Source organism: Dasypus novemcinctus, chromosome 17 (genome assembly GCF_030445035.2).
Source record: "Dasypus novemcinctus isolate mDasNov1 chromosome 17, mDasNov1.1.hap2, whole genome shotgun sequence".
In the NCBI taxonomy this organism is placed as follows: Eukaryota; Metazoa; Chordata; class Mammalia; order Cingulata; family Dasypodidae; genus Dasypus; species Dasypus novemcinctus.
Window position 1 is genome coordinate 10,481,806 of NC_080689.1, and position 23,324 is coordinate 10,505,129.

Genomic DNA, 23,324 nt, shown 5'->3' on the forward strand with positions numbered 1-23,324 from the left:
ATAACTCTTCTTCAGCTCTAGTATTGATTCAAAGATATTAGATCTGTGTTTAAAGCATGATTCTTTATTAATACATGATCAATCAAGTCCCAAGACTAAATTTGCATATTACCCAACTCTGAACACTGCTTCCTATAGAAATTTTAATTAAATTAAAATTTATTTTAAATTACAATTAAATATACAATATTAAATATTCAAGTCCAGGGTTCCTACATCATTTCATCTGGGAACCTCTTATGTATTAAATAATTCAATACATTTACTATTGCTAGAAAAAACCACCTGAAAAAGATTGTTCACAGTAGCTAAAATAAAGCAGTTAATCACCTGAACATATTGATGATAAACACAGACTGAGATATGTTTTTACAGTCATTTAATATTTAAATATTGTTAATTCTCAAGCCCAAGCTCACAATTAAAAAAAAAAATCCAGCTGCCACCTACACTACTCATCTAAAACTTGAAAGTTTTCTTCCCTTATCTCTACAACTTCATTATGTTCCATCATCCTAATGTGTTGCACTTGTGTTGCTCCTTTTACCCAAATGCTTTATAAGCATTATCCCATTAATCCTTACAAATGCCCCTTTTAACAAAATCCAACATTAGCTATGTATGATGAAGAATTATCATAAATAATCAACATTAAACACCTTCCTGTCAAAATAAGTGGAAAAGGACATTTTGCAGTGCAGGACTCTTGATTTTTATTGTTTATTCATGTACTCACTAATTTGCAAAATTCTATAATCCACAATGGGTTCCCCTGTCATTAGTGCTAATTAGTGGGATTCTACTGTACTAATAAATCAACATTACCCAAACACAGTGTGTAGAGATAGGGGTTATAATACATTTCCGCATATGAATTTTTAAAAATGGAATAGTGGTTCACCATTGCAGTCCTGATTTTCACAGTTAAGATTTTGATATAGAGCCTATTCCACAGCTGGATTTTTCTAGAGCTAGCACACATGTTTTCAGTGATGGCCATATTTGTTCTAAGTCAGCCACATCCAAGACAAGGAGCCACAGCTGGAATCACAGCGTCCTGGGCACTGAGGTAAGAGTTAAGGGGTAAACTTGTTCAAAGTCAAGATCCCAATTAGAACTCAGGCATTCCAATGCCAACACAACACATCCTCTTCCAACACATCATACTGGCCGCTGCGGTCAAAAGCGTGTACATGGAAGCCCAGGAAAGGGTTATTTTTCTTATGTCCTGAAATATCCAGAACACCCCCTCCAGGTCCATTCATTTTCCAGTCTTGCCACCCAATATCTTTACTTGTCCCCACTCTGTTAATCTTCTGCTATCGGCCCTTTTCTTGCTTGGCTGGGAACTATGCACTTCCTGTTCATCTCACATTGTATGTGGATTTTTCCCTCGTAAGAATTCAGTAGATTAAATTGGACTTCATGGCTGGTGTGTACCCAAGCTCTCCTAAGACATTTATCTGACCTAGGATCCATTTGTCAAACAGTATACCTTTCTTTCCACCTCACATCATCGTTTAATTACCATAGATGAAAATGGTTTTCTGGGCCACTTGGAGAATGGAAATTTACACGGTCACTGACCCACATCTGTACAGTTGTTTCTCAACCCTTTGCAAAAGCCTAGCTCTCTGGTTGGCCAGTAATGGCCCACACCCAACCAGTTCAAATTCTTTTTGATTGTATAGGTATTTTACAATAAATAACAGTTAACAGTAGCCATGGGAGACCAGTATTTCTCTACATCTTGATGAGGGGATGGGTGTCAAAGGAAAGTTCCTAGATCACAATAGCAGAGAATCCTCCAATGTCACAGAGACAATCAAGAGGTCAGTCAGTCTTCCCCTCTGAGATATCTTTCTAAAAGAGATAGAACATTTTCCCTTTGAAAATGGGAGGGGAAACTTTCTAGGTGATCTTGCAAGGTTCTTTTAACTTCTATGACTCTTTGATTCCCTCAATAGTCCCTTTGAATCATGTTGTTTCTCCCCACCTTTTGTGATCTTGTAACTAAATGTACATAAATATGCATGAATGAATATTCGATGTATCTAGCACACTGCATTGAAAAAGAAATTGGGTCTAATTTTAGTATTCCCAAACTATACAAAGAATATTCGGAAACTTTCTAATAAGTTGGCATCATTTACCACTCTGTAATCCAAGATGGAAAAACTGTCCAGTTTCTGTTAAGGCTGGATGAATTTAAAAAGACTGGAGGAAAAAAATAAAATAAAATAAAATAAAAAGATTTGAGGATTGCATTTAGATAAGTACCCTGAAGTTTGGCTGCTTATTCAAGTCACATGCAAATTTCTGTAGCTTGCAGAACTGGTCGAAAGAAAGGGGTTAGCCTAGCAATATTATGGACCTTGAAATGCCTTTTCATCTGCTGCTATTCCTATCAGATTATGTGATAAACTTTGAGGTAACTCACGTACATGAAAACAATGCGTCTGAGCCAAGTGGGAGGAAAGAATTGATATGAAAGTGGTCGCATTTGATTTCAAATTAAGCATATCATATTGGATGGGCTAAACATCGTATTTTATTATGGGGGAAATATAATATTATGTTTCTCCAGCTGTTGAATCTTGAGACGGTCAGGACTGTTGTGAAGAAGGAGGTTTTTTATTTGAAAGAGGGTCTGCTGCATTGTTTTGAGGGTCTCATCTGAAACTTTAGCAATGTGATTCCCACTGGAGACCGTCCACCGCAAGTCTGTGCGGGACGTCACGGGAGTGGGAGAGCCCCCCGGAGTGCTGGCCCTGGACTGTTGTACCCACACGTGCGCTTATCATATTTCTCCTTATAAAGAACATTTTAAGAAAATGGAAATGGTTAGAAAACTATATGAAAAAGAGATTTACTTAGTATGTATTTTTAAAAAGTTATTCTATAAGATGTATTTGATTGCAAACTTAGCCCTTATTTACTGAGGTAATGGCCAATACCTCATTTTGGCAATGGGAAAAATAACAAATGCAACTTCCTAAACATCGCTGGACTGTTTTTGGCCCTGCACTGCATTTGAAATAACTGAAGGAACAATCACACCATTAGCTATCCCTGTTAAGTTGTGCCATAATAAACAATAGGCTATAGAAAAGATATTTTCTTAAACACGAATACATACATAAAGTGAAATGTCATGGTGAATAATTGGCACTGAATTTCCCCAGGTGACCCTTGTAAATTCTAAAAACTAGTATTGACTTCACCTGCTTCTTGAAAACAACAAAAAATAAAGACAGCTGGCTGTAGAGATTCAGGACATAATTACAATTAGTAATTACTATGTTGTTTCTAAACAGGAAGTTCGTGAGGAAGATCTTAGGATGCCAGAAGTGTTCAGCGACAAGATTCTTTTCAACGTTTTCCGTCGTGAATAGAGTCATTGATGGATTGCCTTATGAAAACCAAAACTGTGCGTTGCACTGCAAAAGAAAACATAACTCTTGTTCCAAATTTCCTGAAGAAGAGAGCAAAGAAAAAGCATTACAAACAGAAAACTACGCGTGTGGGTGTGGATAGGAGCCTGGATTTCTCCAAGCTGAGTATTTTGCATTTCCTAAGACAATGTTCTCCATTGCAACTATCACACGGGTTTGATGGCTCGCTAGATGCACTTCAACCCGATGCCCATCACAGCCAAACAGTCCAAGTAACTCCTTAGCAGTTCATCCCTCTCATTGTTTGTCCAGCAGTGCATGTTTCAGTCAAGAGTACAAGGTTAGCTTCCAGTGATTTGAACTAGGGCAGCGGTTCTCTATCAGGGTCGTTGTCCCCCAGGGGACAGGCAGCAATGTGTGGGACCTTTTGGTTTGTATTGACTGAGGGAGGGTGGACTACGGGCATCTCGTAGGTAGAGGTCAGGGATCTGCTAACCGTCCTACAATGAACAGGACAGCCCGCACAGCAAAGAGTGAATTATTGACTGGAAATGTGGAGTGCCAAGTCTGGGAAAACCTGAACAGGGTGAACCGGGACAGTTACACGTATCTGGTCAAATACTGCTCGGGCATCAATAGCCTGCCCGTCTACCGCCTGGACTCTAGAAGCTGACATTCGGAACGTTTCACCGTGGGAGTCTCGTGGGTAACTCTGATTGCTCCTTACAGTAAGGTGCAGCTGGATGGAAATTTGCCTGAGGCAGAAATCCCTTTTGTCTCTCCCTATTTATCATCATCATCATTACTTTTTTACTTTGGTTAGCAGATGTTTCTTTAGTGCTCTGACATCCTTTTTAATTTGCACATTTATTAATTTGGCTGGCTGAAAGCACAGTTCCTTACCTGCTGACTCCTCCCTGTACCTCTGAGCCAGGGTAGGCACAAAAGGCATAGCCTTGGCTCACCCTCCATGATTAGGATGCATTTTTAACCCCCAGCATCTCTAAGTGGGACCCTCCAATGACCAGTGCACGAGGGCTTTTCTCCTCTCTCACATTCCAAGTCAAAGTGATTGCTCCCAAGTCCAGTTACTTGTCCACTCTAGGGGGAATTGTTTGGATTGGAGCATGTCCCCTCACAACATTCTATTTATAGCAGTGACAAAGAAATAAGCAATTAATCAGACATCCCTTCTAACAATACCGACCTGCCAGCATTCAAATGCTTTAATTAAAATCACAGCACAATATATGCCAGGAGTAACAGCCTAGCACTGTCTCACAAGGCAGGAGACTGCTTTCCTTACCAGCCCTGAAGCAAATACATAGTACAGATGTCCCTGGCGCAGGACCTTTAATGAGAAGGAAAGGAATTCCCCAGGGACTGTTTGTGCTTGTAGCTGCTCACCTACAAAAGTAGATTATGTCCATATCATGCTCATTCAGAGGCTTTACCATGAAAGGATGCACCCGATAGAGATATGTGCTTACTCCTTTTGTACACCTTTTTTTTTCTTTTCTTTTCTTTCTCTGTCCTTCCTTTCTTCCTTTTTTATTTTTCTTGGAAAGTTACACAAATGAGGAGAAGCCACATTAAACTCAGCAGTGTTAGGCTTCATTCACCTTTGCTGCTTCAAAAATAAAATGTCAGTGCAACTTTGAGATTTAAAAAATTCAAATATCAGTAAGCACAGAAAAAGCTGGATTTTCCTCTTGCAATGTTAACTCATCCTTGTGACAGGTTTTAGCCTCTTGATAGTCATGCCTGCTCCCCAATTGTTCTGCCTTTCTTGTCCACAGTAATACCAAGATTTTAAAATCAATAAGATTACACTGCATCTATAGAGTTAAGATGACAGCGGGTTTGGAAAGACTGCCATCCGCTCATTTTCTATTGTACTTACACTTATTTCTTCCAGGTTGATGTATAAATTCATTGAAACATATCAACATTCTTTGAAATGTACACAAACCCATTATTCCTTTCTTTCATAATAGAACTCCCACATTTATCAATTGCCCCCATCTCCTTTACCTTACCTGTTAATATGAGCATATAGATTAGTTCTCAATATAAGCCCAGCTGACTTAAAATCCTTCTATCAGCCCCATCCTCACTGTCTTCCACCTCTGGTTTAACTATTATTTTCTTTTTTGCTTCCAGCTAAAAGTACGTAACATGGCCCTCAAGAAACGTATTTTTGAAGAGTTAGTCTTATTCCTAAATGTTCCATTCTAGCAGCTAACCACGTTGCTGTTGATCCCACTGTCCCCTAGCGTTTCCTGTTGATTTTCAGAAGGCCATGTGCCTTTTGCTAGGAATGCGAAGCCCTAATGTCGGTATTCACATTTCTCCCCCAAGCCACCGTCAAAACTTGCGACCTTTGTGGTTTCACCTAGAAAGTGCTTTCAGAGCTCATCTTTCTTTCCACGTGTGTGGGGCGTCTAGGAGAAAACTCCTTCTATCTCTCGGTCCCTCAGAAGGGAAAGCTTTCTTCATTCCTCTTCCCCAAGTGTCACCCCCCTCAGGACCTCCGCCTTCCTTGCACTTCAGGAAGCCCACAGCCTTCAGCCTCACTTTGTTTATCCACTCTCCCCTCAGGGCGCTGCATATGGTGCACTTCCTTCTCCACTCAACAGCCCATTACACCCTCTCGTTTTCATATCCTGCCCTCTTTCAAGTTTGTGTTCTTTTCCTTTTGAAGGACATGGATACTTCCCATGATGGTTTTTTCAGTTGGAAATATGAAACTTAAAACTTTCCTTCGCTTCCCTCCTCTATTTCCCTTTTGTGTTTATTAAAATAATCGCACAGACACAAATGTAATACCTGACTGAGATGAGCTCCTATTCATCATTCCCAGGCCTCCTACCTCAGGATGAGAGTGTGACAACTTTTAATTATATTGGTCTGATCATCACATATAACAATTTGCCATCAGCATGGAGAAGATATGCATCCAATTGGTAGTAGCCAAATATAATTAAGTTATTTTTAAAAGGACTTAAGGCTATTTTAACCACTGTTTGACAGAGAGAAATCATTTTCTTATCCAAAGTTTTATTTCTTTCTCTCTTTCCATTAGAGCTTCTTAATTTTCTTTAGCCTAATCTGTTTCTGAAGATGTTATCTAGAGCAGGGACCCCTTTGCCAATCAGGTGAAAACCACGGACCCCTTACTAAGTCCACACTATCCTATGTATTATTTAATAAGATATATCACACCCACACCAACACATCCCCACAAGAATAATGTTTTTTTGAATTTCAATTCAAGCTCATGGACCCCTGGTTAAGAACCCCTGCTCTAAAGGGTAAGCATTTCCAAACTGTGTACTATGGAACCCTAGTCCTTTGGCGCAAGTACTGGATTAAGTGATTTCTCTCCCAGCTATTTGCTTTTATTATTAAAGGAAACGGAATGGGTGTTAATATTTATTAGTCACCTCCTAGAGCCAGGGGTTCAACCTTCACAAGTTCACCTGGCACTTAGTTCCTATAACAACCTTACGAGATAGGTATTGTTATTAGAATTCTTATCAGAATGTAACAAAAAACAATGTATTAAATTAGAAGTATTGTTTTGCAACCCCCACACTTTATGGAAAAACATTTATTCAAATTCTTCTTTACCAAAGTCTTCACCATCAATCATTAGACGAGCCATTTTTTGAATAATCTAACTCGCTAGCAGTGTATATCTTCTCTATTTCCATCTAATTTGTTTGAGGTATAAAATCTTAATTACCACAAGCCAAAAGACATTAGGACAGTAGTATATTTCATCCATCCTACAGAAGTACAATTACCTTAGATTTTAGGAAGTATTATTTGAAAGTTCTTAAACCTATGAGGTCCCGGAAAGTCTTGGTTTTCATTCACCTCCATAAGCAAACAAAGCCAGAACTGATTGAAGTGGTTTCAGTCTACAAAGTTTTCCCCAAATGTTACATTATTGGGAGAAAAGAAAGTGTTGTGGATGACAGAATACTTAAGAGGGAAAAAAAATAGTGGATTCAATATGAGGCAGAGGATAAAATTTTCAAGGCCATGGGCATATCTACCATTCCCAAATGATCTGGAACAGACTAAGACTGGAGGCCAAATCTAGTCCACTGCCTGTTTTTATAAATAAAGTTTTATTGGAACACAGCCATGCCCATTTGTTTACATGCACACTACCATAGCAGAGTCCAGTAGTTGTGACAGAGACAGTATGACCTGTGAACCCTGAAATATTAACTGTCTGGTCCATTACAGAAAAGTTGGCCAATTCCCTGGCTAGTGTACATCCAGTACACCAAGGGTTCCCAGCATCACAGCATGTGCTGGCACCTTTTCCACAGGATTCTTGTCACAACACCCCAGATCCATTCAGCAGCAATTTATTTTGTTAAAGTCCTACTAACTTTCGTGAAGTAATACTTGCTTCTCTCTATCTTAACCAGGATGACTATTGAGAAAATTATCCTTAAAATGATTGAGTGGAGCGGGTTGAGCTCCCGCTTCACATATATGAAGTCCTGGGTTTAATCTCCCCGTGCCTCCAAAAAATAGATAGATAGATAGATAGATAGATAGATAGATAGATAGATAGATAGATAGATAGATAGATAGATAGATAGATAAAATGGTTGAATATCCTCAGGGAAAATAAATTATTTTAATCAGGATAAAAACAGGTTTTACCTAAAGGCAATTTTTTTTTATTTAAAAGGTGTGAATGTTCTGCAGACTAGGAGACAATATAAAACCCTAGTTTTAGATCCAGGCATACCTAGGAAGGACACCTGAAACAAAGTGCCTCTGCTCTCTGAGATCATTTGTTTTTGTTAAGATTAAAATAGCCAGGGAAGCAGATTTGGCCCAACGGATAGGGCGTCCACCTACCATATGGGAGGTCCAAGGTTCAAACCCAGGGCTTCCTGACATGTGAAGAGCTGGCCCACACACAGTGCTGATGCGCGCAAGGAATGCTGTGCCACGCAGGGGTGTCCCCTGCATAGGGGAGCCCCACGCACAAGGAGTGCGCCCCACAAGGAGAGCTGCCTAGTGTGAAAGAAGTGCAGCCTGCCCAGGAGTGGCGCCGCACACATGGAGAACTGACGCAGCACACATGGAGAACTGACGCAGCAAGGTGACGCAACAGAAAGAGACACAGATTCCCAGTGCCGCTGACAAGAATACAAGCAGACCCAGAAGAGCACACAGCGAATGGACACAGAGAGCAGGCAACTGGGGCAGGGAGGGTGAAATAAATAAAAAATAAACCTTTAAAAAAAAACATATTCAGCACAGAGGAGGAGCATAGCAAACCACCCTCAAGTACATAAATATTCACAACCATTTGGGTTTCTGGTGGTCTGCTGCTCTCCCTGAGCTCCCTCAGGCATCCTCAGAGACCTGCTGGTCAGCTGAGGGCCAAGCTCAGGTGCACAGCCGAGCCTCTCTCTCCGTGGCAGCTCCCATCCTGGGCTTTCCCATGGCAAGGCCGCTTCAGGACAGCCTTCCAGGCTGGAAAGACCACTCGTTTCTCACCGTGCGTTTATCAAGCTCCGGCTCTCTTGGCTGAGCCCTCTAGGCCAAAGGAAAGAGGCCAGGCCATGCCCTGGCTCAATTCAGAGGCCACTTAGACTCCTCCTCCTGCGGGGACAAAGAATGTATGGCCACAGTCCATTCTCCACTCTTGCTCAAGGTGATGCCCAGTAAAAAACAGAGTTTTGTCTTTCCCAGCCTGGGTTGGCTCTTGTCCCACTGTACCACAGCCACATCTCGGGTGCTTCCACATGGAATGTTAAGGAGGCTCACACACTGCCTTCGGGTGCTATCCTCTATTAAGAGATATTGTTGCTGCTCTAGTACTATTCTCATCTTACAGAGGAAGGGACAGACACTGAAAGGCTAGAAAGCGGTGAGCCAGGATTGCAGTCAGGTAGTCTGGCTCCAGAGCCTTCTCCCAGACTCCACTGCAGCCTCTGCAACCCTTTATGATCCAACAGGCTCTGGCGAGTTTGGCAAACACCCATTTGCCTGGGAGTTCTCCCCAGTTAGAACCATCAGCCATGCAACGGCGTTGACTGCAGGCCTTGGAGTCGGGCCCAACCGTGAGCTGGCAGGCCTGCCAGGAGCTGCAGCGTGCAGCCAGTCCCCCTTCCATCATCGCCTGTCAGGGGCCACTCAACACCCTTGGCAGTGTCTCTTCTTCAGGCATTCTCAGTAGGTCCTTAGCACTGGGAAAGGAGCCAATGGATGCAAGCTAAATGTAAAACTGCACCAGGCTAGGTTGGTTTGCTTCCTGTTAAGAGAATGGAAACCCCAAGGTGAACCCAGGAAGCCAGTTCACTCAGGACTTGCCCAGTTTGAGCACTAACATCCCCCCAGGGAAACCCTGCAGACATGGGCAAACAGGGACAGCTGGTCATTCTTGTTACTAGACTATACTTTGGAGTCTCAGAAAACATTTGTTCACTGACTGATAGAATGGGAGAGGACCCCCTCGACTGGTTTTGTTCACCACTGTACCTTCAGAGCCTAGGACAGTACCTGGGACAGAGTAGAAACTCAGGAAGTACTTGTTGAATGAATGAATGAATGAATCTAGCTCGGGAGAGGTTGCCTGATTCCTACCAGAGAGAGTGAGGCCCTGAAAGCTCAAGATGACAACCCAGCACCTGCCCCACATGTGCACTGAAGAAACTTCATGCCTTCTAAAGGACTGAGCAAAGTTACTGATGCAAGCAGCTGAGCCAAGCAACTGAACAGCATTTCCTCGAATCATATCAAGTCCCCTTGAAGTTATGCTTAGTGAAATTCTGACCCAACATTTTTGTGAATCAAGAAAAATCACCTCTTACTTGAAATTTTTAAGCTTTCTGGATTATTCTGCTTCAAAGATGAGACCACATAAATGGGCTGCTGTTTTATCCTCAGTCAAGCTATGAGTAAGTGAAAGAAGTTCTTGGTTCCAGACAAAGGGCAGAGTAGCCCAGCAGGTAAGGGCGGATGCATTGAAATAGAACAGATTTGGATTTGAATTCCAGCTCTGCCCCTTCTAGCTGTGTGATGCTGGGCTCAAACTTGGCTTATCTGAGCCTTTGCTTTCTCATCTGCAAAGTGGAGATAGTGACACCTGTCTCGAGTGGTGGTGAGAGTTCAACTCCATGCTGCTTCCTGGTCAGTCTAGGATAGTCCCGGCATAATTATTGATAAGCCTACTTTTGCTCTCAAACTTTCCCAGCTTGGATGAAATATTCTAACACATAAAACACTTAGCACCAGCCCAACAGGCAGGAGGCACTCCACTTAAAAGGCTGCAATTTTCCCAGAGTTTGAATTAATTATTTCAAATGCATCCATTTTAAACTATTTTCAGTACAGTGCAAAAAACTGATATTCAAGAGAAGTTAAAGAACACACAAAGTTGTCATGCCACGTGGGCATCACAGCCTGTAAAATAAAATGTCATTTAGGAAAAAAGGAAAACAGCCATAGTGCCATCTTCATGTGGATGGTCCTAAAAATCACACTGATGCATAGCTCCTGTTCTCTTTGTGCTGGGAACTGCTCAACACGTCTGACACTGGTTAACTTTTCTAACTCCTCACACACCTTTCTGTAGGAGGCTCGCTAATAGTCATCCCCATTTCATGGAAGGGGAAATTGAGGTACCTAGGTCACCCACAGTGTAAGCAGCACAGTGGAATTCGAACATAGCCAAGCTGGCTCCAGAATCTGTGCTCTGGACCCAAATGAGCCACTTTAACATTGTAAGTCTTGCCCCGTTAATTCCAGCATTTATCATCTGTCAGGGGCTGGGGAAAAACCAGGTAAAATAGAGGATTGTTCTGTGCAAGGAAAGAGGTACAGTGGCACGTGGACTTTGTGACCCCATTTTGGCCTCCCAGAGCCCTTTTTGCTCCGTTCCAAGTTACAACTATCTTCTAAGAAATCTGAGGCTCTGGAGAGATAGCCTGATTGCCTAGGGAAAATGTTGATGTTTTCCTCCTAAAATTCAACATATTTTACCCAAGGGAGATTTTAGAATATCTTACCTCTCTATAAAGCTGGTCATTTTTCTAATAACTACCTGGGTTTTCTTTTCCCAATCATACCTAGAGAAGACGTGAGCCCCACTCTAAGATAATAGGAACGGTTCAGATTCTACTCTCATTAATATAATGATTCCATAACACAATGACAGATAAAAGAACTTTCTTTTTATTCTACTCAAGGCTGATTTTACATAAAAATAGACCATAACTCAGAGTCTGTAATGTCTGTGGAAAGGTTATACTCGTTACCATCCAAATAGGCTGAGCTAATAAAAATTATATTTGTTACAATCCAAATAGATTAACCGGCCTTAAGGGCTCAGCTATGTATTACACTTTTCAATTTTCTTATAATTAAATTAACATAAAATAGTCTTCACAAATAAATGACGGTTTCAGAAACAGTTAAGCTCTGTTTAAGAAAAATAGCCATTCTATTTACATGTGCAGCAGCTCAGGTAGACCTGGGAAGTGAAAAGGGGCGCTCCTGCGTAGAGTGGCCGCTGATCAAAAGATTGGCAGGAAGATTCCTGCTTGTCGTCCTGCTGATGCCGCAGGCACCCCACCCAGCAGAGACCTCTCTGACGCCCTGCCTCTGGGTTAGGGGCCACGGGACCCGACCCCTGCCCCCCACTGGGGCTCCCCACCAGCAGCCAGCACACGAGGCGCCGGGGACCTCGTCTGGCACGAGGGCTTCCCCTTAGCCTTGAGGCTCATTAGCAAAGGTTCTACTGCTCTTCTCCCACTTCTGCCTCCCTTTCCTCCCCAGAATCCTGCCTCTAGGTGCATGCCTTCCAGTTTCAAATCCTCTTAGAATCGTGTGTCCGTCTTTAATATCCTCCGTCCAGAACTCTTAAGTTTTCGTTCAGGGGTCATTTTATTACTGTAGCCCCCAGGTACTCACAACATTGAACAAACGAGGACAATTTAAGTCTCAGCTGAAAAGGCCTAGTCCCCAGATTGGGTGGACTCCTTCATTGTTAGGGTCCTCACAGCACTCATTCATTTCAGAAATCCTCCTTTTGCTTTATCCTATAAATGTCTTCAGGAGACATAATGAAGCCAAGTGTAACAAGGCAGGCATTGGTTATTTCACACAATCCAGGCTCGAGTTTTCTCAGTTCGAAACGTCAGATTCCCGAGAGATGGGACCACGGCTGGCGGAGCACTTAGATGCTGTGCTTACCGCCTTTGCCTGCGTCATCTCGTTGAATCCACACATCTTCCTGGATATTAGGTGAACCTGCCCAGTTTAGAAATAGGGAAAGGAACGTCACAGAGCTAGTGTGACATAGAGTAAACTTTCCCAATCGAGAAAAAAGGAGAACGCCTGGAGGAGGGGGGAAGCAGGTGCACATCTGGGAAAGCACGGGGACAGCGTATTACTGAAAAGCTCAGACATGGAACAGAATGGCCATCTGCGGTCATATATGCATAAAAGGGTTTTTATAGGTGGCCTGAATCTTAAATGGGGCTGGTAGCCATCAATCTTGGGTGCTCTTCTTTGGGCTCAGTGCTTCGCTTGCGTCAATAACAGAATACCGTGCAATCTGGCCACGTAATATAAAGCAAATGCTCACACGGGCAGCCCCTTGTATATCATTGTGATTATCTCCTTGAAAATCAATAGAACTTAGAAAATATCTGATCATGTCGGGACATACTGTGCAGGCTCTTTAAATCTCTGTGCGCCCCCGCTGCTGCCCACCGTTTGGGCAATTTAGTCCTCATTAGCACCTCCACCAGAGGATAAGCAGGAAAAATAGAGCTACGACTCAAATGAGTTAATTTTGCTGCACGTCAGCAGCTTTTGTTGAAGGTTTGATGAGGGAGGAGGTCAAAAGTAATGGCTAAAATGAGGTCTCTAAATTAACTGTGGAGCTCATTTATTTATGGCAACCGTATTCCCCATCATCAGAGATGAGCAAGACCTGGCTCAACACTTAAGAAGATTAAAACCCTTTAATGCAAAGGGCTCTGGCAAGGCAAGTAGGTGAGAAACATTATCATTTGTATTTTAGAGCTTCTTCCCCTTTGAGTGAAGTCCCACGTGCTCGCCAAATGTTATTTTGCAGTGACCACTTGTTCGTCATGGCCTCCTCTGGTGCTCAGACTTGGCTGCACATTGCAGCCACCTGGGGAACTTGAAGGCCTGCCCGTGCCGGCTGCCACCTCCAAGAGGTTCTCGTTTAACCCACAGTGGGTTTGGCCTGGACACTGGGAGGGTTTTTTGGTTTTTCAGTGGGTTTCTTTTTTTGGTTTTAAAGATCAGCTGGTGACCCTCATGTGCCGCAAAGTTTGAGAATCACTGAGAATCATCTGTGTACCTAGAAGGCAGCTTTTTAAAAAGCTGCATGGGGAAGGTACAGGGCCACAGACCTGTTTTACCTCCCCCAATCTGGCAAAGAGAGTGAGGAGAGGAGACCCAAGTGACAAGGCAGCTAGGGACTGAGTGAATCAACCCTTGCCCGGGACCCCGAGACAGGAATTGAGAGAGAGGAACGTTAGTTTGGAGGCTGCATGCCAAGCAATGGGCTGTTCCTCTTGGACTACAATGTGGAGAACAAATGATTTTGACTTACAATGTGTGTTTCCTAAATGACACCTCCAGAGGTCTCACACTGGGGAATTGGATGCGTTAGCGGAAAATGCCCAGGCATTGAACACCAAGCTATGTTCCTGTCCCCACTCCACTCAACTCTCAGAGCCTCGGCTGGCTCATCCGTGAAATGGGTTATTAATGTCTGCCTCCTGGGATTGTGGGGCAGTTAATGAGGATAAATCTCACACTGAGTAGGACCCTCAGCCTGCACTAACTGTCCTGACACACACACAGGTATATGCGTGTGAGCGCACACATGCACACGTGCACACGCCTCCCCAAGCTCTTACCAGCAGAACCTGCCTGGGAAGCCGTTTCAGCAGAGGCCATCCTTGCCAAAACCACTTCCTTCTTCTACACATGAGGCCAGTATAAAAATGTCTTCTTCAGGGTTCTCAGAGAGAGAGAAATAGCTGTGTCAAGAGTGAAGAAGAATGGTTCCTTGTGGCCCCCAACAACAGCAGCCCCCACCGCCACCCCGGCGCCCACTGCTCCTTGGCTCCGGTGGCCCTGGACGCCCACACCTCGGAAGGCAAAGCCTGGGAAGTACTCTCAGCACAGCTTCCAGCTGGCACCCAGGGAGACCCCTCCCTTCCTGCCACCACTTTTCTCTTCTTAACTTTTCTGTCGCTTGCCTGTGTGGTCCTTTCAGCACATGCAGGGCTGACTGACATCTTCCTGCTTAAAAGCCTATCAGTTCATCCCCCTGATCAAAAGCTAAATGACTTGTGCTTCCCTTGGCACTTTCTTTTTCACTTTTTCTCTTTTTACTCTTTTTTTTTTTTTTTCAGCCTATTTTTTAACTGGAAAGGTAATTCTCAGTTTCACCAGAGATCAAGCTCTCTGGGGATTCTGGATTAAAGTCTTCTTTTCATTCCCAGAGCGGATACCAATATGGCCATCCTGTTGTGTTATAAATGTGCAACGTTCCTCTGGGAGCATGACTACTCTTCCAGAGACCCACACCTATGTGAAATTAGGACATACTTAAAACAAATATTGTCACAGACAAAGTTGGGTGAAAACACTTGCCCACATATTAATAAACATTTGGAGCCTTCTATTTTAGATCCTAAATCGGGATGAAATCCTTCCCCATACACCTATGACATTTGTGCTTAGAATACTTGGAAGAAATCAATTGGCAGAGTTCAAAAGAGCCCTGGAGACCATCTAGCCCAGGCACTACTACCTGGGGAGGCACATCAAAATCACCCGAGGAGGTTTTTCAAAACGGACAAGAGATTCTGGTGAGCTAATTTGAGTTGAATTCTAAAAGAATTAAAAGGTTGCCAGTTTATGCCATATTGTATTAGCACTGTTTGGATGGATGGGGGAAGGAGGTTATTTTTATCATTGTCATTTTCTACAAAGTAAAAAAGCACAAATCATTCATGAACAATCGTTCTGTCTTTCACTTTTACTTCGGCATATGAATTTTTCTACACCCTCACAATTTTCGATGAAGTAAAGGAGGTAGAAAGTGGAAGAATGGTGAGGGCTCATATATGAACAAAGGAAAACCAATGAAGTTGACATATTTGATCTTTTTTTTCCTTTTCTTTGATAGAGACCCTGTAACATTTCCTCCCCTGCCACTTCAATTGCTCATTCATGTCATTTCTTTGCTTCATTTGTCTTTCTCATCTTAGGATTTTTCTCCTTTACTTCTTTGGTCCCTTTTCCCTCTCACCTTCTCATTCCTCTACTCAAATCTTCCTGGATAAAAATGAAAATTTCTTTACCATACATCTGACACTTGGCATTTCATGATGTAAGACAAGAATCCAAACTTTAGGGAGCACACAAAAGTGGCTATTGTCCCTAATTCCCCTCCATGCCTCTCCATACAAAGGGTAGCTCAGTGGTTCTCAAATGTCTGCAAACATTGAAAACACCACCATGGATAGTTTACTAGAAATTCAGATTCTCAGGCTTTCCCCCAATGGAATCTGATTCAGTAAATACAGCATTGGGCTCAAAAAATGTTCACTAACAGTTATTATAATGCAGATGGTGTAAGGAATATATGCCAAGGATAATGATGTGGTGGTAGAGAACCCAAATTTGTGTTTCAGATCTCGGGTCTAACTCCGAACCACCAGCTCTCAACTCTAGATATCTCCTTTGGTCAAATGGGAAGTCCCATCATATCTTCCTCCCAGACTCAGCGACTAAGTTAGGGACCAGTAGAGAGACTGTGTGGAGAGCGCTAACTATAATGCCTGGCATTTTGCACATCTTCTGTGTTAGTAGCTTCACTACTATTAATCTATTTGGAATCTCAAAAAATCAAACAGGTGCTTCTGACAAGGGTGATTTTAAGAGAAAATAACCCTGTTGTTTCAATTAAACTTTTGCATTAACATCAAAGTTTTCCTACATAATGCCAGTCTCTTGGACCTGGGGAGCTTTAGATAATGGAAATTGTTACCTTTGAAGTCTTTTACCTCCACCATTACATGTCTCCAATTAATCCTTCAGTGTGCAGCAAGAGTCATTTTGGAAAAGACAAAAATTTGAATTTCTCATTTTGTTCCAATCTTCTTAGCGTAAGAAATTAACTCCTTAATAAAATGGCCTCAACTCATCTCAGCAGCCTCATCTTCTAGCCCTCCTATGAAAGCTAGGTTCCATTCATACTGAACATCACAAAATACCCCATGTAGGCTGACACCATTCTATCCATCCTTGATATCTTTGCTTGCTTTGCTTCCTCACTTTCCAAAGCCCTTCCACCAGCTTCCCTGATGCATTTCTGCCCATACTCAGTGCCCCCCTCAAAACCTCATGCAGGATGATTACTAACTCTTTTCACTATAACTTTACATAACTTTTTTTTTCACACGTCATCCTCTATTGCTTTTATTTAAAAAATTCTCATACCCATTTCACCCACTGGGCCTGGCATACTATTTGGGCATGAAATGTGTCTTCAGCATCCCTGAATCCCAAGTATGAAAACAGTAGGTCCTCAGTGATGTATAAACAAGCACTGGACCTCTGATTTCTTATAAGAGAAAATGAGAAACACATAGGAGAATTTCTATGTGAGACTTGGACATCTAACATACAAATGAAGACTTGGTGCCTCTTCTTTCACAGTTTTGTCCCAATCTCCTTCTCCTCCAGTTGTTGGAACATTTAATCCTTTTGAAGGCAGGCTTGACTCCCTTAATTTAGCACTATAATTTGAGAAGAATCTGTTCCACGCTTTAGATAAAGCAATACAGAAACAGTCTCCTCAGATTTTTCTAGGTCAAATGTGTCCCTGTAGTATAAAGTGGCAGTGCCAAGGGTATTGTTCAGCCCATGGTAGGTACCCAATGCATATTTATTAAAGGAATAGCCATGCATTTTTGTAATTTTATAAGTGACCTTCCCAACTACAGCCTTTGGTTATATACTTTTGTCTGGGAATTGTTGCAATTAGGGGAACAATTGATATATATCAAATGTTGCCTATTATTTCAAAATATAAATGGTTTTCATTTGTGGTTTGTTTTATTTGTAGGCACTCTCTTGTCCTGAGAACTACAAGCATGTAGTACACTGAAATTTGCCTCTCCCAGTTCTTTTGTGGAGAAAAGCAAAATTTTATATCCTTAAAGCCAGCAAAATCAACACAAAAAAGTCAGCACAACAACATCACACAATAAAGTTCAACAGTGAATCAGAGGAAGGTGTTCAAGTAAAGATATTCATGAGATATTGTTCAAGAGTAAGGCCCATTATTTCCACCAAACAAAGATTTCCACTGAGAGAAGGGTCTATGTCCAGACAGAAAATTCTCAAGTCATGGTGTTAGGAGAGTCTGGGAAGGTGAGAGAGTAGAAACTATTAACTCTCCATGCTCTAGCCACCATATTTAAAACTTCAGAGTTGGAAGGGACTTTCAAAATCTTGGTTCACCTCTCACACTTCACAGATGAGGATCATTCTGTAAAGGTCAGAGAGGTGAAGAGACTTGTTAAATGTCACACCATTTGAAAAAGGCAGTGTGTTCTCAATGCTACTACTCCATATTGCTAGAACCTCCAGTCCAAAGTCTTCCCATTTCCCCTCTATGGTGTTCTCAGAACACAGAACAAGTCAATAAATACTTAAATAAACAAACATAGAATCTCTTTCATTTTGACTTATGCCCAATGGCAATAAATAGGAGCTTGATCCAACAGCTTCTTCTACAAGGCAGAAACAAAGAAAACTAGATAGCCCATCCGTGGGTTCCCCCGTGCCCCTAGCACAGTGCCTCGCACAGAATAGGCAGATATTAAATATAGATCATATTAACGATTAGCATTTTAGTCAGTGCTTACACTCTTCTAAGCACTTGATGTGTATTAACTCATTTAATCCTCACAAAAATTTAATGATATCATTATCAGCAGCATTTTACAGATCAGTGAATTGAGGCACAGAAAAGTCTATTGATTACTCAGGATTCATTAATGTAGAAATGAATAAATGCATCAAAGTATATGAAGAACATTCTGAGCTTTATGTTTAATAGCTTATATGCTTAACCTGCCATAGGTTACTAGGTGTTTGGAGAAGGGAGATTGGGGAGTTGATGCATAATGGGTGATGAATGGTGATAGGGGTAACACAACACTGTGAATGTGGTTAATCCCACTGAATTGTATGCTGCAGAGTACTTGAGATGGGATAATTCAGGTTGTAGATATGTTACCACAATTTAAGAGAGAGGTTATATGATAAAAGTTGGTGGATCTGGGTATCTTGGGTGGGGGAGGTATGTTGGAGTTCTCTATATGGGCCTTGTATCATTTCTGCAACTGTCCTGTAAGTTTGAAATTATTTCCCAAAAAAGTTTATAAAAGAAGGAAATACATACACCCTATTTATATATGCATGGGGGTATAATATATATATTCCCTAGCCCCACTCCTTTCCTCCTAAGAAACTCTAATCTGAATCTGTTTATTTTTTAGTTTTTGTTATTGCTGCTGTTGCTCAAGATAAAACAGTGGTGGGTAAATCACACTACTAATAAATAATATTGAACAATCTATAGTATTGCTTTTATATTAAGACTCCATGCACACACAAACTAAAGTAAGACTCCCCAAAATAATACTTAGCTTCACTACATACTGCCATGTATTGTTATTTTCTATTCTACTACATTCTGTTATAATATACTCTAATATGGTGTTAGTCTATTCTATCTAACTTAATGTTTTAATACTGATCATGACCCACAAAATTGATTTCATGAGCCACTAATGGGTGTCGCAATCAGTTGTTTAAAAAGCAAAACTGCTTTATATAAAAGACTTAACTAATAAGTAAATTTTTCTTCTGCCTTCAGCTGCTGAAGTTCAGCATTATCAAGATATTGTAATACATACACATTTAAAAGCGTTTAGAATATTAAAAAAAAAAAAGCAATGCTTTGTTGTTAGCCTGAAGTAAGAGGGACTTACAGATTTCAGAGGTTGAGGCTCTTGAAACGCATTTACTTTTTCCCCAGTCATATTACAGTATATTTCCTTTCATTGGGTGTGACTTTCTGAAGAGGAACAGGTTTCATTGCTAACAGAAACAACTCAGATCACACATCATACCAAGGTTCCTTTAAGTTTTAACTTGTGAAACCCAAACGCATCCCAAGATTTTCCAAGTGAATTCAGGTTCTTCTTGTGAATTTCCAGCACTGCAGACACCCTGTTTTCTTGACACATCATCTATTATGTAATGAGCTTCCTCAGAGTGTAAGATCCAAAGCTGAGGCTGTGATCATTTGGTGTCGTATATTCTGTCAGAGGCAACAGTGTGGCCTGGAGATTTGCATCTTCCAATGCTGTAGTGCGAGAAAAATAACATCAAGGAGTTGAATTAAAATGCATTTTGGAAAGGTGAGCTCAGAGCTAATATATTAAAAAGGATGATTTAAAAAAACATAGTTTTGAAGCACTCCATATATATAATATATTCTATTTTTAAACCATGCCATAAGAACACAGTTCATACTGAATTGAGCTGAAAAGTCGTTTCCTGAAAATAGATCTTATTTATAGGAGTGAATGATCTATGAAAACCAAAAGGACACAAATAAGGATATCACCCTGTTATTAAAAAGTCATATTAATAGAAGTTAACTTTTCACAGGACCCTCCTTGATACTGGTTTTCTTTTCCTCAGAAGATGTTATAGCCCTTTTCCTCCATCTTTCTAAAGCAAAATAGAATCATCTTTCAATAAGTCATACCAAGAGCTATTTCGAAATAATAATGCAAATCACCATGTGCCTCTGGCCTTGGAACCCCCTTTATGAGAAGAGTTTCTAAAACCCAGTCGAATGGATGCTGTCTCCCTGAGGCTCCCGAGAAGGGTCCAGGCCCTGGCGCAGGGCAGGGAGGGGCCGACCAGGAAGCTAACACTGCAAATAGACCACCTGCCTGTACTTCACCAAGACTCTGAGTGAGTTCCCTGATTCTCAAACGTCACGTGCATAAGAACCTCCTGAAGGGATTGTGAAAACGGTTGGCGGGGCCCAGTCCACAGTTTCTGACTCAGTAGGTCTGGGGTGGAGCCGGAGGATTCGCCGACAAGTGCCAGGCCCTGGCGCTGCTCTGCACCCCACTTTGTGGCCCTTTCTGTGGACTTGAGGCTACCTGAACTGAATCCCAAGATGAAGGTGGAGTGTCTCCCCGATTTCTTTTGAGAGATCGGTGGCAAGCTGTGGCTCGAATCGACTGGAAGCCCCAGCGCGCCCGTGAAGATGATCCGCAGATGATACCGGAAGGCCCCTGTGAACGCCGGCGCGCCGGCCCCACTCAGCGGAAACGGCGAGAATTTTAAACGGCCGCTGACGTTCTCGAGGTTTTTCCTTTCAAGAAAGGAAAAGAACGTTTTCTCAGACTCAGACAATGACTATGAAGTGAAGGGACCAGACCTCATCCTCCCTGTCCATAAATAGCCGGCATCTCATAACAGACCGAAAAAGCGCGAGCCGGGCTGACGGGTGACCACAAAAACCGACTATGATTTCACAGGAGGGAGAAGGATTTTGGAGCCCAGATGCTGGGCAGCACAAGGAAGGTTTAAAAACCAAAAAAAAAAAATAAAGGTTAAGCAAAATAACTGAGAGAAGCAGTGCTCTTGGTAACTGTCGCTCTGAAATAGTTTAGCATCCGACTGACTGGGTACGAACGAGGCCGGCTCTGGCCGATCTAAAAGGGATTCCGTTCCCATAATTCCACGGGGCAGCTCCTCCAGAGCAAAGGTGTGGTTTGTCATATCAACTCCAGATAGTCCACCTAAAACTGCACCAAGTGGGGAGCACCAGCTTGTTTTTAGAGAAAAAGACTTGATTAAAATTCAAAAAATAAGCACCGATGATTTAGGAAGCATTATGTGTTTATGGAACAAACACTGCTAAAGACATTTCAGCAAACTGTGTGTTTAAAAAGTAATAAATAGCTATTGTGCTTACTTCATAAACTTGTCAGGTTGTCTTCATTTTATTTTCCCGAACAAACTGAATTTCTGTACGGCTCATCCCCAGCCAGTTAATAAATACATCACCCTAAAAAGTGCTGTGGTATTAAATTTACAGCAGATAAAATATGGATGAAGTTGCTCTGCCTCAGGTACGTCAAGTGTGATTTAATATCTCACACTCCTCCTTATGAGGAGTAAAAGATTACTCGGCTGCTTCAACCGCCAGATAGGGACCTTTGCCCCAGAGTAACAGCCACTCAGCAAAGAGTGCCAAATGAAGACGGAGAATAACATATAGATTTGCCATAAGAAAAAATTGATCTAAATCCATATATCAAATCTGCTGATCAGAGCTCTGGAAAAATGCCTCATAATCTTTAGTATGCAATTGCAGAAACTTTGGATGAAAAGGAGACTTTCCTGAAAGTATATGGAATGTTTTGGTTTCTTTGTATATGTATTTTTTTCTTTTATATATTTGGAATAAAATCTCCTTAGAAGAAAATGCTCTTTGACTTAATGTCTTAGTGGTGAGTATTTTCCTTTCACTGTAGGAACTATCAGCTCTTTGAACATTACAGAGATCTGGAGAATTTTATAAATGAAGGCATTGTTCCCCAGGGAAATTTCTCAACAATCTGATTTAATTTATATCTTTTTTAAAAGTTCTGTCTAAAATGATAAAAAAAAAATAAAAAAAAAAAAAGGTCTCCAAGGAAAACATTTGTTAGCACAGAAAATAAATTCTTATGATTAACATTTTGCCATCCAAAAAGGCTGGTGACGAAGAGAGCTCTCTGCACTTCAAAGTAGAAGAGGAATGAGTTTTAAAACAAGAGTAAAAAAGAAGCAAATTGCTGCTGAGCTATTTTTATTTCAAATATATAAAAGTAGAGTTGGTAACTGCCATGTATAAATCTTCAAAGTGTGCATTGCCAAGGGTCTTCCTCTAAAGACTGCTGTGAAAAAAAATAAACTTCAGCAATTAAAGTGGATTTTTCCTTTCACCATGGAAGTGAGCAAGTGGTCCAGTGTCCCAGGGGCTCCTAGTAGCCGCTGTGTTCCCAAAGAGCAGTGTGGCTCTGCTAATTTAAAAAGTCTCTCAAGCTCTGGGCCTTTGCAAATAAAAGCCTTCATCGCCTCCCCCAAAATGTGACTGCTCCACGATTTGAGGTTTTTTTCGTTTGTTTATTTGTTTTTCACTGGGCACTTTTGTGCTCAATTGGCAGTTGGTTTTACTGAGCCAGAGGGGCCTGGGGACAAGGCTGTTTATTTCAAATTTCTTCAATGGTGAACAGTGAGACCTTGGCACTTACAGAGCGGTTTGCACAAAAGCGATGATTCTTAAAATGCATGAATGGGGGAAAATATTCCATAACAGGTGAGAGACGGGATTGAGTGGGGTGGGGTGAGAATGTGTGTGTATATGTGCGTGTGAGTGAGTGAGGGCTGTGTATGTGCTTCCACGCATTTGAAATGGAAGCTCTCGTAGTAGAAATCAAAACTCTCTTTAAAGAAGATTAGCTGGACAGGCCTGCACCCCCTTCCCAGACTGGCCCAGAGGACGCTCATTCAAACAGCCGCCCATCACTACACCTTTTTAAGCGAAAGCTTTCCCCATTCCAATTGTGCAACGGATTGGCCAAGGCAGGGCGACATTTTCCTGATGACAGATGTGCCTGCTACAGCAGCTCCACCGGCTCTCCCCGCTTCCTTGCCATCAGCTGCTCCTGGAGGAGCTGGACTGTTCCCTTTGTTTGCATCAAGGGGAGGGGAGCAGGGTGAGCAGACTGGGTTGGGGGAGGG

The 23,324-nt window shown here is 41.9% G+C and overlaps 1 long non-coding RNA gene across 1 annotated transcript; it reads right to left on the reverse strand.

Annotated features, from left to right (window-relative positions):
• Window positions 1-19,510: 19,510 nt before the first annotated feature.
• On the reverse strand, window positions 19,511-20,904 carry LOC131273933 (uncharacterized). Its single transcript, XR_009181100.2, has 2 exons — window positions 20,690-20,904; window positions 19,511-19,875 (listed from the first exon to the last, which is right to left on the reverse strand). It is a non-coding gene; the product is annotated as an uncharacterized lncRNA (long non-coding RNA).
• Window positions 20,905-23,324: the final 2,420 nt, after the last annotated feature.